We start from the raw sequence: 14,526 nt of genomic DNA, 5'->3' as shown, positions 1-14,526 counted from the left end.
AATAAAATATACGAAAAATAATTACAAGAGAAAAGACTAATTCAGCACATCAACACACACACACACACACACACACACACACACACACACACACACACACACACGCACGCACGCACACACTGTTCTTCTCTCTCTCTCTCTCTCTCTCTCTCTCTCTCTCTCTCTCTCTCTCTCTCTCTCTCTCTCTCTCTCTCTCTCTCTCAGATTTACGCACATAACAATTTACGCATGTACACACACACACACACACACACACACACACACACGGCCCGGTAGCTCAGGGGTAGAGCGTCTGGCTCACAACCATAAGGACCGGGGTTCGATTCCCCGGCCGGTTTAAGATAAGTTGGGTTTATCTTCTTTCACGTGTAGCCCCTGTTCACCTAGCAGTGAGTAGGTACGCGACGTCAGGCAAGGAGTTGTGACCTCGTTGTCGCGGTGTGTTGTGTGTGAGTGGTCTCAGTCCTACCCAAAGATTGGTACTATGAGCTCTGTGCTCTTCCGTAGGGGAACGGCTGGCTGTCTCGAGAGAGACTCGCAGCAGACCGAGAGGTGAATTACACACACACACACACACACACACACACACATACAGACTACCACCTCCATTACTACTACTACTTAACTACTTAACTCTCTAACTACCTAACTAATTAACTATGAACGGATAAAAAGGGGAGGAAACAAGGGAATGGAGAGAGAGGGAGGAGGAGGAAGGGAGGGAGGAAAGGAGGGAGGAAGAGGAGGAAGTGAGGGGGAGGAGGAAGAGAGAGGAAAAAGGACTGGCTGTTTGCTATCTGGACGTAAAGAGAGGAGGAGGGAAGGTACGTGTGTGTATGTGTGTGTGTGTGTGTGTGTGTGTGTTACCTGCGCTGATAGTCGTGTGAGGTAATTAAGATTTCAACACCTGTCAGTATGAAGTTAATGAACAGTGCAATGATCTTTTTAGTGGTTTGAGGTAAAATTGAATCACCTGTCAGTCTTTGTGTCATTAAGAACGTATTGGTTGGTTTAGGAGTCGTGTGAGGGAAGACGTAAGTAGTACCTGTCAGTAGTAAGTATTGGAACATTAAGGTATGGTGTAGTTTTGTGACCCTGGTGGCAGTTTGACTCCTCTGTACCGTGAACCTAAGGAAACACACATTTGACAAGGCTTTCCTAGGAGTTGTGGGCATTTCTAGGGGTAGTTTTGTGACCCTGGTGACAGTTTGACCCTTCCTCTGTACCGTGAACCTAAGAAAACACACATTTGACAAGGCTTTCGTAGTAATTGTGAGCATTTCCAGAGGTAGTTGTGTGACCCTGGTGGTAGTTCGACCTCTCCTCTTTACCGTGAACCTGAAAACACATATTTGACAATGCTTTCCTAGGAGTAGTGGGCATTTCTAGGGGTAGTTTTGTGACTCTGGTGGTAGTGTGACCCTTCCTCAGTACCGCGATCCTAACAAAACACACATTTGACAAGGTTTTCGTAGTAGTTGTGGGTATTTCCAGCAGGGTAGTTATGTGACCCTGGTAACAGTTTGACCTTTCCTCTGTACCGTGAACCTAAGAAAACACACATTTGACAAGTTCTGGGCATTTCCAGGGGTAGTTTTTTTGACCCTGGTGGTAGTTTGACCCTTCCTCTGTATCGTGAACATAAGAAAACACACATTTGACAAGGCTTTCCTAGGAGTTGTGGGCATTTCCAGGGGTAGTTTTGTGACCCTGGTGGTAGTTTGACCCTTCCTCTGTACCGTGAACCTAAGAAAACATACATTTGACAAGGCTTCCCTAGGAGTTGTGGGCATTTCCAGGGGTAGTTTTGTGACCCTGGTGGTAGCGTGACCCTTCCTCAGTATCGTGAACCTAACAAAACACACATTTGACAAGGCTTTCGTAGTAGTTGTGGGCATTTCCAGGGGTAGTTTTGTGACCCTAGTGGTAGTTCGACCCTTCCTCAGTACCGTGAACCTAACAAAACACACATTTGACAAGGCTTTCGTAGTAGTTGTAAGCATTTCCAGGGGTAGTTTTTTTACCCTGGTTGTAGTTAGACCCTTCCTCTGTACCGTGAACATAAGAAAAAACACATTTGACAAGGCTTCTCTAGGAGTTGTGGGCATTTCCAGGGGTAGCTTTGTGATCCTGGTGACAGTTTGACCCTTCCTCTGTACCGTGAACTTGAGAAAACACACATTTAACAAGGCTTTCGTAGTTGTTGTGAGCATTTCCAGGGGTAGTTTTGTGACCCTGGTGGTAGTTCGACCCTTCCTCAGTACCGTGAACCTAAGAAAACACACATTTGACAAGGCTTTCGTAGTTGTTGTGAGCATTTCCAGGGGTAGTTTTGTGACCCTGGTGGTAGTTCGACCCTTCTTCAGTACCGTGAACCTAAGAAAACACACATTTGACAAGGCTTTCGTAGTAATTGTGAGCATTTCCAGGGGTAGTTTTGTGACCTTGGTGGTAGTTCGACCCTTCCTCAGTACCGTGAACCTAAGAAAACACACATTTAACAAGGCTTTCCTAAGAGTTCTGGGCATTTCCAGGGGTAGTTTTGTGACCCGGGTGGTACTGTGACCCTTCCTCAGTACCGTGAACCTAACAAAACACACATTTGAAGAGGCTTTCGTAATTGTGGGCATTTCCAGCAAGGTAGTTTTGTGACCCTGGTAACAGTTTGACTTTTCCTCTGTACCGTGAGCCTAGGAAAACACACATTTGACAAGTTATGGGCATCTCCAGGGGTAGTTTTGTGACCCTGGTGGTAGTTTGACCCTTCCTCTGTACCGTGAACATAAGAAAATACACATTTGACAAGGCTTTCCTAGAAGTTGTGGGCATTTCCAGGGGTAGATTTGTGACCCTGGTGGTAGTTTGACCCTTCCTCTGTACTGTGAACCTAAGAAAACATACATTTGACAAGGCTTCCCTAGGAGTTGTGGGCATTTTCAGGGGTAGTTTTGTGACCCTGGTGACAGTTTGACCCTTCCTCTGTACCGTGAACCAAAAAAAAAATACACATTTGACAAGGCTTTCGTAGTAGTTCTGGGCATTTCCAGGGGTAGTTTTGTGACCTTGGTGGCAGTTCGACCCTTCCTCTGTACCGTGAACCTAAGAAAACATACATTTGACAAGGCTTTCATAGGCGTTTTGGGCATTTCCAGGGGTAGCTTTGTGACTCTGGTGGCAATTTGACCCCTCCTCTGTACCGTGAACCTAAGGAAGCATACATTTGACAAGACTTTCGGAGGGATTTTGGGCATTTCCAGGGGTAGTTTTGTGACCCTGGTGGCAGTTTGACTCCATCTCTGTACTGTGAACCTAAAAAAACACACATTTGACAAGGCTTTCCTAAGAGTTTCGGGCATTTCCAGGGGTAGTTTCGTGACCCTGGTGACAGTTTGACCTCTCCTCTGTACCGTGAACCTGAAAACACATATTTGACAATGCTTTCCTAGGAGTAGTGGGCATTTCTAGGGGTTGTGTTTTGACCCTGGTGACAGTTTGACCCTTCCTCTCTACCGTGAACCAAAGAAAACACATTTGCCAAGGCTTTCGAAGGAGTCATGGGCATTTCCAGGGTTAGTTTTGTGACCCTGGTGACAGCTTGACCCTTCCTCTGTACCGTGAGCCTAAAAAATCATTAAGGAAAACTCAACTGTGCGCCATTTTGGGCTTTGAAAATTGTTGACGTGAGGGTAAAATAGTTACACGTGGTTACCCTGTTCAATTATATAGCCTGTGTGTAGGGGAGTGATCCAGAGGTGCGCGCGGCCTCAGTGCGCATCTCCGGGGTAATAATATATAGTAATTACCCTGTTCACTTGAATAGCCTGTGTGTAGGGGAGTGATCCAGAGGTGCGCGCGGCCTCAGTGCGCATCTCCGGGGTAATAATATATAGTAATTACCCTGTTCACTTGTATAACCTGTGTGTAGGGGAGTGATCCAGAGGTGCGCGCGGCCTCAGTGCGCATCTCCGGGGTGAAAACAGATTATACAGTGATTTATTGGTGTTGTGTTAGTGTTGTGGTTTATCTCTCTCTCTCTCTCATATGATTGAGAGAGTGTGTATGTGTCACTCTCTCTCTCTATCTACTGCTACTACTACTACTACTACTACTACATTACTACTGCTACTACTACTACTACCACTATTACTACTACTACTACTACCACTACTATTACAGGTCATCGTGGAGAAGGCCCCTCAGGCTCGTATCGACAAGAAGTATTTGGTTCCTTTGCCAGTCGGTCAATTCTACTTCCTCATGCGCAAGAGAATTCCCCTGAGACCCGAGGATGCCCTCATCTTCTTCGTCAACAATGTGATTCCTCCCACCAGCGCCACCATGGGATCGCTCTACCAGGTATATTAGAGTGGTTGTTTGTTTGTTTGGGATTTCCTCTGAAGGAGTTGTAGATTCATCATTTCTCTTTCTTTTGGCTTGATCTGCATCCTTCTATCTTTATTCAATTATGACTTATTTTGACTTTTATCAGAACTTTTCTTGAGTCTTCCCTCTAGTCTTAACACCGTAGGCTCGTTTTACCAGGTATACGAGTGTGCTTGTTTGTTTGTTTGAGATTTTCTCTTATGACGTTGTTGATTGATCCTTTCTCTTACTTTTAGCGCTACCTGCATGTTCCTATCTTTATCCAATTGAGTAAGTCCCATTTTTATCAACATTTTTCATACACGTTTTTCAATTTCCGGGGTCGCTCTACTAGGTTCAAGGATGTTTTTCTCTGCTTTCTGTTTGTATGTTTGAGATTTGCTTTTGTGTATTTGTAGAGTATTTAATTGTCTTTCTTTTGACACTTATCTGTATGTTTCTATCTTTATCCAATTTTGAGTAATTTCCATTTTAATTGACATTTTTCATTCTTGTTTTTCAATTTCTGGCGTCGCTCTACCAGGGTCAAGGATGTTTTTCTCTGCTTCCTGTTTGTTTGTTTGAGATTCGCTCTTGTGTATTTGTAGAGTATTTAATCTTCTTTCTTTTGACACTATCTGTGTTGTTCTATCTTTATCCAATTATGAGTTAGTTTGACTTTTCTCTCTCTCTCTCTCTCTCTCTCTCTCTCTCTCTCTCTCTCTCTCTCTCTCTCTCTCTCTCTCTCTCTCTCTCTCTCTCTCTCTCTATTAATTTTATTATATACCATGAAAATAAATGCTGTCAGGAATTGGTATGCTCACTACACAAAGGAAATTGAATAAGATATTAGGAGGCGAAGGATTACACTTACCACTCTCAAAGGTGACAAAATACTGGTGGAAGCTGTCCCTGTGTTGTTAGTTGTCCCTGTGTTGCTAGTTGTCCCTGTGTCGGTAGCCGTCCCCGTGTTGGTAGTCGTCTCTGTGTTGGTAGTCGTCCCTGTGTCGGTAGCCGTCCCTATGTCGGTAGCCGTCCCTGTGTTGGTAGCTGTCCCTGTGTTGGTGGCTGTCCCTGTGTTGGTAGTCGTCCCTGTGTTGGTAGCTGTCCCTGTGTTGGTAGCCGTCCCTGTGTCGGTAGCCGTCCCTGTGCTGGTAGTCGTCCCTGTTAAAATAGTCAATTCCTCATGTCAAAAAACTATCTTCCGAGCCAAAGTGTCTTCTGAGCGGTGATGCCAGATTGTCGTACTCAGGGCATCATAATTACCTGGTTTTGACCCTTAATTATTCCCCAAAGACATCTGCAATTGACGATTTTAATGATAACTTTAAATTTTTCCAGCTATTGGGATGAAGGAGGCAGTTTTCAGGTTAGAAGTCGGCAAATGTAAAAGGATTGAGTAGGACATTTTGTACTCCCGTTTACACACTTAATAAGTTGCTAACGTGTCAGAGGGAGGTGTAGTACGGGGATGGTAATGACTAAGTTGCTTATAATATTTATTCTAACAGTAAAAGGAATATACCTGAGCACATCAGTAAGTACAGAATCAACAAGTTAACGTCACTACTGATTGTCACACGCCCAAATGAAATCAACAATCTTCACGGCAGACACACTCGTAGCGACCAGTCACTAATGAAACACACATGTACGGTTGGTTACGTTTCACTACCAACAACACTGAATGTTCCTACTCAACATAACAAAGTTCCTAATACTCCAGAACGATCACATGCTATACAGTCACAAGAAATACGGCTTCTCCTAACAGAGTCTCGTAATTCTACTCACCAGTGTTGCCTCAAGTACAGTAACGGCCACAGCCCCAAAATAGGTTGACTGTTACTGAATTGGTGAATGCGACACTCCTGCTCCTAGCCGAGGAGCTCTTATATAGGGCCAGCGGCTACCATACAAATCGTCACCACCGTGTCGTTTTACATCACAACACGTCACAGAACGTCATGACAACGCCCACGTGAACAGTTCATGCCCGCCGGCCTTATACCCGTCCATAGGAGGACCCACGAGTGTTCCGCCTCCCGGCACTTCCTGCCTACGCGCTCACTCCCTGTCTATTCACACATCAGGTCGTGGAGCCCTTGTTATTAGTAGTAGAATTTGCATCTATGAACTCCTGCTTGTAACCATTTCTCAGAACATGGTCCAAAGTGACCCTTCATGCGGTTAACTCGCATACTTAGCCGTGCTCCCCGTTGAGGGTCCAAAAGCCAGCCATCCCAGCCTAATCCTGGTAGCGAAGGGTCACCTCTCACAAAGTCCACGACATCCCCAAATTATTTGGTTCCTCGTGTCTCAGGAGCTAGAAGGTTATGAGCACTGCCAGTTACAGGTGTTGTAGGCGAGTGTTAGGAGCATCTTGTGTTAGAATATTGTGTTCCTAACTGTTGTCCTTGCAGAGATATTGGCACTTGAAGTTGACACACACACACACACACACACACACACTAACTCCGTGATGGTTCTTGCAGGGAAGGAACCAAGATGAGACCAGACGCAGCCCTCCAGTGAGCCCAGGAGACCACCGAGGGACACCCACGCACCTCATGGCATGGGGGAGGACGGATGGAGATGGTGGGTGAGTGAAGCAACCCACCCCCTGTGTATGCTCAGGCCCAAGGTTACGTCAGGTTAGGGGCTGCCTTGAAAACAGGTCCTTTCTCTCACTGATTCTCTCCAGGTTTCCTCCATTTTTCCCTTCTTTCCTCCTCTCTTCTTCCTTTCCTCCTATGCCAAAAAAATAGCTTAATCTTTCCTCTTCCTCCTCCTGTCTTCTTCTTCTTCCTCCTCCTCTTCGTTTCCCAGTTATCTCCACATTTATCAAGGTCTGTGTATTTCTCCGGCGTAATTTTGGTGGTTTCGTTCATTTCCTCCTCCAAGCTCAACTCCATTTTTCTCATTTTTCCTTCCTCTCTTCCTCCTTTCCTCCTATACCAAAAAACTGCTTAATCTTTCCTCTTCCTCCTCTTGTCTTCCTCTTTTTCCTCCTCCTCTTCGTTTCTCTTTAATCTCCACTTTTATCAAGATTTGTGTATTTCTCCGGCGCATGACGTCCCTCAAGCGTTGTTCTGGGTGTGGCCTTCGCATGGCCAAGCAGTACTTTCTTTCCAAGGACGTTTGTAGGTTCTGCGTTAAGACTCAGAAGGATGATCAGAGGATCATAGAGTTAGAGAATAGGGTTACGACTCTCGCCGCCCAGGTACACTTACTGGTTAGTGCAGCAGCAACAAGCCCCGCCTCCTCCTCCTCCCCTTCCTCTTCCTCTTCTTCCTCGTCCTCCTCCCCTCTAGTATTGTCTTCACCCACACAGCAGCCCTTCCCATCCTCCTCCTCCTCCTCCTCCTCGACCATCTCCGATCTCCTGCTTCCCACCCCTCCTTCTCCTCTTCCTCCTCCTCCTCCTCCTCCTCCTCCTCCTCGCCTTCCTCTTCCGTCCCCCTCTCCCTCTCTCCGCCCACCCTCCTCCTCCTCCTCCTCTCCCTCTTTCTCCTCCTTGTCCTCCGCCTCTTCGCTCCCTCCCTCCCACACCTGTCCTTCACCTTCCCTCCCCTCTTCCTCCTCCTCTCCTCGTCCGTCCTCCCTCCCCACCTCACTCTCCCTTTCACCTACTCCTCCTTCCTCCTCCTCCTCCTCCTCCTCTTCCTCCTCCTCCTCCGCCCTCCCCTCCTCCTCCTCCGCCTCCAATTCCTCGCCTTCCTCTTCCGTCCCCTCTCCCTCTTCCCGCCCACTCCTCCTCCTCCTCCTCCTCTCCCTCTTTCTCCTCCTTGTCCTCCGCCTCCTCGCTCGTCCCTCCCTCCAACACCTGTCCCTTACCTTCCCTTTTCCCCTCTTCCTCCTCCCTCTCCTCGTCCGTTCCTCCCTCCACCACCTCACCCGCCCTTTCTCCTTCTTCCTCCTCCTCCTCCTCCTCCCCTTTCCACCTCCCACCTCTTCCACAATTTCTCCTCGTTCTTCACAGCAGGTCCTCCTCCTCCTTCCTGCTCTCCCTCCCCCCATCACCCCCCCCACCAGGCCCCCCGTACGCCCGTCGGGTTCTTGTTGTTGGTGATAGTCAGGCTCGTTATGTTCACAGGTATTTTTGCTCCAAGGATAAGAAAAGGACGAGGGTGTGTTTCCCAGGGGCAGGGGTGGGCCATATATCAGACAGGATTGAGGCGTGTATGGCAAGCGAGGGATCGAACCCCATTGTCTTTCTCAGCTGTGGCGGAAACGACGTTTCTCGTGTGCCAAGCGAGGACCTTCTCAGGCGTTTTAGAGAATTGTTAGGCAGGATACGTGACGCTGGTGGGTCGCCAGTAGTGTGTGGCGTCCTGCCAAGGAGGGGCGTTGGCGATGGATGGCTGTCCAGGGCGATAGCAGTGAACAGCAGACTTGCTGAGCACTGCGAGCGCAATGGGTGGCTGTTCGTCGACAATTGGGCAGAGCTGGGCGCGTTACTGGATTTGGGGTAGTCCGCTACCGCTCCTCCGCACTTCGGACGCAGGTAGTCCGCACCTGTACTTCCGCGCCTAAAAAAATTTCGCTCGGTCCGCTACCGGACCTCCGCACCTCCGCTACTGTACGCAAAACTATTAAAGCGCGCCTGAAAAAACTAGTCCGCACCTCAAAAATAAAACAAAATAGTACAAGGCAATAATACATCAAGCTTCATATATATATATATATATATATATATATATATATATATATATATATATATATATATATATATATATATATATATATATATATATATATATATATATATAGAGAGAGAGAGAGAGAGAGAGAGAGAGAGAGAGAGAGAGAGAGAGAGAGAGAGAGAGAGAGAGAGAGAGAGAGAGAGAGAGAGAAATATATTTACCTTCAAATGGGGTGGGCCTCTCAAGCATGAGTCTGGAATGTTCTATGCGGTAACGGCTTATTCCTCCCTAATTTACATTTTCCCATTCTTAATTAAATTCTGGCATTACACTGGAAGGGGTCCAGCTCCACGTCAGACAAGGAAATGTCTGACGTCGCCAGCGGCGTAGGGGTTCTGGAGGCTGACGGTGCAGGCGTGCTGGTTCTGTAGCTCACGCTATTGACGCTACTATCCCCTGACACACTCCTGCTCCTGTCGCTATCACCTCTTTTCACGTATCTGTCCATGTTTATTTGTAAACACTAAACACTAAACAATCGCAGTGAATCACTAAATGTCAAAAGATTCTGAAAAGAAAAAGAAAATTGACACAGTGATCAGCTGGTAGCACATAGCCCGCCAAAACGCGCGAAAGTAATGCCGCGGACTGTTTGTCGTCTTCGTTTTTTTATCTTTGAAAATCTCAGGTGCGGAAGTCTGGACCCAAAATTTCGCCTGTCCGCACCTGTTACTTCCGCACTTTTGAAAACGTTCCGCACTTCCGGGCTTCCGCACCTCGTTTGGCGGTCCGCAGGTGCGGAGGAGCGGAGGTCCGGACCGAGGTGCGGAAGTGCCCAGGTATGCAATTGGGACCTCTTCTTTGGCAACGACGCCCTCTACGCCCGTGACGGGATACACTTGACGTTCAAGGGTGTTGAGGCTCTCTCAGACTCCCTTGAGCGAGCACTTGGTACCCTGAGGGATTTTTTAGTATTGGCGAGGGGGGGAGGAGTAATGGGAGCAATGGGAGGAGTAATGGGAGGGGACATCTAGCTCATAATATAACCAGGCAGCTGAGAAGTAATTCTAGAGGAGTAACAGAGGACGGGCTAATAATCTTCTATGCTAACAGCAGGAGCCTCAGAAACAAGATAGACTTACTAAGGGCTGAAGCTTGTTCAGAAAATTTTGACATAATAGCGATCACTGAGACATGGATGGACACTGCTAATAGAAATTTTAGATCAGAATTTGAAATAACGGGTTATCAGATGTTTCACAAAGACAGAAGGGGCAGAAAGGGAGGTGGAGTTGCGCTATATGTTAAAGACTCACTTAAATGTTTAGTTAACAACTCAGTCAAAACTAACATGGATTCAGAATCAGTTTGGGTGGACGTTTACAAGGAAGAAAAACTAACTCTAGGAGTTATATACAGGCCACCCAACCTTAACAGGCAGGACACGAGTATATTACTACAGGAGATTGGCAGGGCGAGTATGAGTAGAAATGTCTGCGTAATGGGGGACTTTAATTATAGGAATATAGACTGGGAAGATCTAGTGGGTGACCTGGAAGCCGAGGACTTTCTTGAAGTTATACAAGATAATTTCCTTAAGCAGGTAGTTACTGAGCCTACCAGAGGAGATAACATATTAGACTTAGTCCTAACCAATAATGGGAACTTGCTACGTGAGTTGGAGGTGGGCGGAGAGTTAGGAAATAGTGATCACAGAACGGTTCGTTTTAGCTTAGACTGGGCGGTAACCCGATCCAAACCCAGTGTTAGTGCCAGATTTTAGAAGAACAAACTACGAGGGGCTTCGAAGACATCTTGAAGGGGTAAACTGGGATAATTTAGGGATTCATGAGGGCCAGAACTGCGGATTGGAGAGCCAGGAGAACCGGGTAGAAATGTCTTACAATAATTTAGTTAGAGTAATAGTAGAGGGGCAAGACCAGCATATACAACAGCGAACACTTAGAAGAAAAACAATGATCCTAGTGGATGACTCGTGGACTAAAACACGAGATTGGGTTAAAAGAGGAATTTATCAGAAAATAAAGAATGGGGAAACACATCTCAGGGGCCGGTACGTCGAACTATCTAGATTAGTTAAGAAAAACACCAGGATAGCAAAAAAGAACTATGAGATCAAAGTAGTAAATGAGGCGAAAAGTAATCCTAAGGGCTTCTTTCAGATGTATAGAACAAAAACACGGGAGAAAATTGGACCGCTGAAAACAAACACAGGGGAGCTAGTAGAAAATTACGAAAATATGAGCACATTGTTGAACGACTACTTCCTTTCAGTATTCACACAGGAGGATCGAACGACTATACCGGAAAGAGTTCAGGTGTACGAGGGCGGAGATGGCGATAAATTGAGGGATGTAATCATTACCAGGCAAGTAGTTCAGGATGAGATAGATAAGCTTAAGAAGAACAAGTCGCCACGTCCTGACGGGATATTTCCGAGGGTATTAAAGGAGTTAGGTGATATAATCAGTGACCCACTAACCGACATCTTTAAGATGTCGTTAAATACTGGCTATGTGCCGAGCCTATGGAAAGTAGCTAATGTGATGCCGATTTTTAAAAAGGGGGACAGGTCAGTTGCTTCAAACTATCGCCCAATTAGCTTAACATCGGTTATAGGGAAGATGCTGGAGTCCATAATAGCCAGGAACATTCGGGAGCATTTAGAGAAACATAGCTTAATTCACGACTCGCAGCATGGGTTCACAAAAGGTAGGTCATGCCTCACCAATCTCTTGTCCTTCTACAATAAAGTATTTGAGGGGGTTGACAGAGATGAAAATTATGATGTAATCTATCTTGATTTTAGTAAAGTGTTTGACAAAGTTCCTCACCAACGACTGTTGCTTAAATTACAGGCTCACGGAGTAGAGGGTAAAGTTTTGAACTGGGTCAAGGCGTGGCTTAGCAATAGGAAGCAAAGAGTGCAAATCAATGGTAAAAGATCTGACTGGGGATGTGTTACGAGTGGGGTCCCACAAGGTTCGGTATTAGGTCCACTTTTGTTTATTATTTATATCAATGACTTAGACACAGGAATTAGTAGTGATGTTAGTAAATTTGCAGATGATACCAAGATCGGTAGAGTAGTTGAGTCGGATCAGGACGCTAGTATTCTCCAAGGTGAACTCAACAGATTGTATGACTGGGCGGATAAATGGCAGATGGAGTTCAATGTAGGGAAGTGCAGTATTCTGAGTGTAGGTAGGAACAACCCCTCACATAACTATTGCTTAAATGACACTCTCATAAGTAGGTCTGGGTGCGAGAAGGATTTAGGGGTCTTAGTGAGCTCTGATCTCCGTCCAAGGGCACAATGCATTCAAACTAGAAATCGAGCTAATAGGGTACTGGGATTTATTTCAAGGAGCGTAAGCAACAGAAGCCCCGAAGTCTTCCTCAAACTATATTTAGCATTAGTTAGACCTCATCTTGACTATGCGGTTCAGTTCTGGTCACCCTACTATAGAATGGATATCAAAATGTTAGAATCGGTGCAGAGGAGGATGACTAAGGTGATTCAGGGGTTGAGAAACTTGCCATACGAGGAAAGACTCAAACAGTTAAACTTGCATTCTCTAGAAAGGCGAAGGGTGCGTGGAGACATGATCGAGGTTTATAAATGGATGAAGGGCTTTAATAAGGGAGACATTCATAAGGTTTTGTTGGTAAAAGAACCGGGTAGGACACGAAGTAACGGGTTTAAACTGGATAAATTCAGATTCAACAGGGACATAGGCAAAAATTGGTTTACTAACAGGGTGGTGGATGAGTGGAATAGTCTTAGCAGTCATGTGGTGAGTGCCAATACAATTGTCACATTCAAAAATAGACTAGATAAATTCATGGACAGCGATATTAGGTGGGGTTAGATACACGGGAGCTTAGGGTCAAAGGAGCTGCCTCGTACAGGCCTACCGGCCTCTTGCAGACTCCTGCGTTCTTATGTTCTTATGTTTAGTTTTGGTGGTTTTGTTAATTTCCTCCTCCAAGTTCAAGTCCATTTTTCTCCTCTTTCCTCCACCTCTTCCTCCTTTCCTCCTATGCTAAAAAATAGCTTAATCTTTCCTCTTCCTCCTCCCATCTTCCTTTTCCTCCTCATCCTTTTCATTTCCGTTATCTCCATTTTTTTTTTATCAAGGTCTGTGTATTTCTGGCATAATTTTCGTGGTTTCATTCATTTCCTCCTCCAAGTTCAAGTCCATTTTCCACCTCTTCCTCCTTTTCTCCTACACCAAAAAATAGCTTACTCTTTCCTTTTCCTCCTCCTCCTTTTCATTCCTCTCCTATCTCCACTTTTATAAAAGGTCTGTGTATTTCTCCAGCGTAATTTTAGTGGTTTCGTTCATTTCCTCCTCCAAGTTCAACTCCATTTCTCTCCCTTTTCCTTCCTCTCTTCCTCCTTACCTCCTATGCCAAAAAATAGCTTAATCTTTCCTCTTCCTCCTCATTTTCGTTTCTTTCTAATCTCCACTTTTATCAAGGTCTGTGTCTTTGTAAACTTTGCAGAATGGACGAAAAAAACACCAGAAATTGCTTGTATATTTATTGAGCAAACTGACACTTCTTGCAGCTAGAGAGAGAGAGAGAGAGAGGGGGGGGGGGTTCTCATGTGTCTGGGGGGGCATGTGTCTGTGGGGGTTGTCAACACACTGTGGGGGGGACACCCTGTGGGGCCTGGGAGCTGAGAGAGAGAGAGAGAGAGAGAGAGAGAGAGAGAGAGAGAGAGAGAGAGAGAGAGAGAGAGAGAGAGAGAGAGAGAGAGAGAGAGACACACACACACACACACACACACACACACACACACACACAGACACACAGACACACACACACACACACAGACACACACACACACACACACACACAGACACACACACACACACACAGACACACACAGACACACACATATTCTTGGCACTAAACTCTGCCAGACTCTTGCAGGGAGGGAGACAGAGACGAGACCACTGAGCCGAAGGAACCAGTCAGGCCTTCAAGATGCTGCCTGGATGCTGGGGGAGACCAGACGAGACGAGTCCTGTTGGGGAGAAGATGGAGGGAGATTAATTGAAGGGCAGAGATGAGAGAGAGATGGAACTAACTCTCTCTCCCTGTATTTTTATAAAGAGAAGACTAATAAAGTTTGGAAATATATATTACAATGGATATATCTAAACCTACTCTCCTTCTTCTTCCTTGTCTCTTTCCTCTGTCCACCAGTGAGCTATTGTATTCTTCCCTTCCCTTCCCTTCTCCTCCCCTCCCAAGATGCCGCCTGGATGTTGGGGGAATAGAGAGAGAGGGAGAGAGGATGAGATGGAACACACACACTCTCTCTTCTTTTCAATGGACTCTATACACTTTTACGCTACTTTTTTCTGTGAGAGAGAGAGAGAGAGAGAGAGAGAGAGAGAGAGAGAGAGAGAGAGAGAGAGAGAGAGAGAGAGAGAGAGAGAGAGAGAGAGAGAGAGAGTTCCAGCTTCCAGTCCCTTGCTGAGCT

The 14,526-nt window shown here is 46.0% G+C and overlaps 1 long non-coding RNA gene across 3 annotated transcripts; it reads left to right on the top strand.

The window, feature by feature from the left end:
• The first annotated feature begins 804 nt into the window (after window positions 1-804).
• On the top strand, window positions 805-14,180 carry LOC126990598 (uncharacterized). Of its 3 annotated transcripts, none has more exons than XR_007744586.1 (4): window positions 805-824; window positions 4,177-4,356; window positions 6,858-6,964; window positions 13,971-14,180. It is a non-coding gene; the product is annotated as an uncharacterized LOC126990598 (long non-coding RNA). The 3 variants fall into 3 exon arrangements; XR_007744588.1 differs by lacking the exon at window positions 805-824 and adding an exon at window positions 845-888; XR_007744587.1 differs by lacking the exon at window positions 805-824 and adding an exon at window positions 941-958.
• The last annotated feature ends 346 nt before the right edge of the window (window positions 14,181-14,526 follow it).

This window comes from Eriocheir sinensis, unplaced genomic scaffold (genome assembly GCF_024679095.1).
Source record: "Eriocheir sinensis breed Jianghai 21 unplaced genomic scaffold, ASM2467909v1 Scaffold18, whole genome shotgun sequence".
NCBI classification, from domain to species: Eukaryota; Metazoa; Arthropoda; class Malacostraca; order Decapoda; family Varunidae; genus Eriocheir; species Eriocheir sinensis.
Note: the sequence above shows the minus strand (reverse complement) of the source record. Positions and strands in the feature narration are given on the sequence as shown.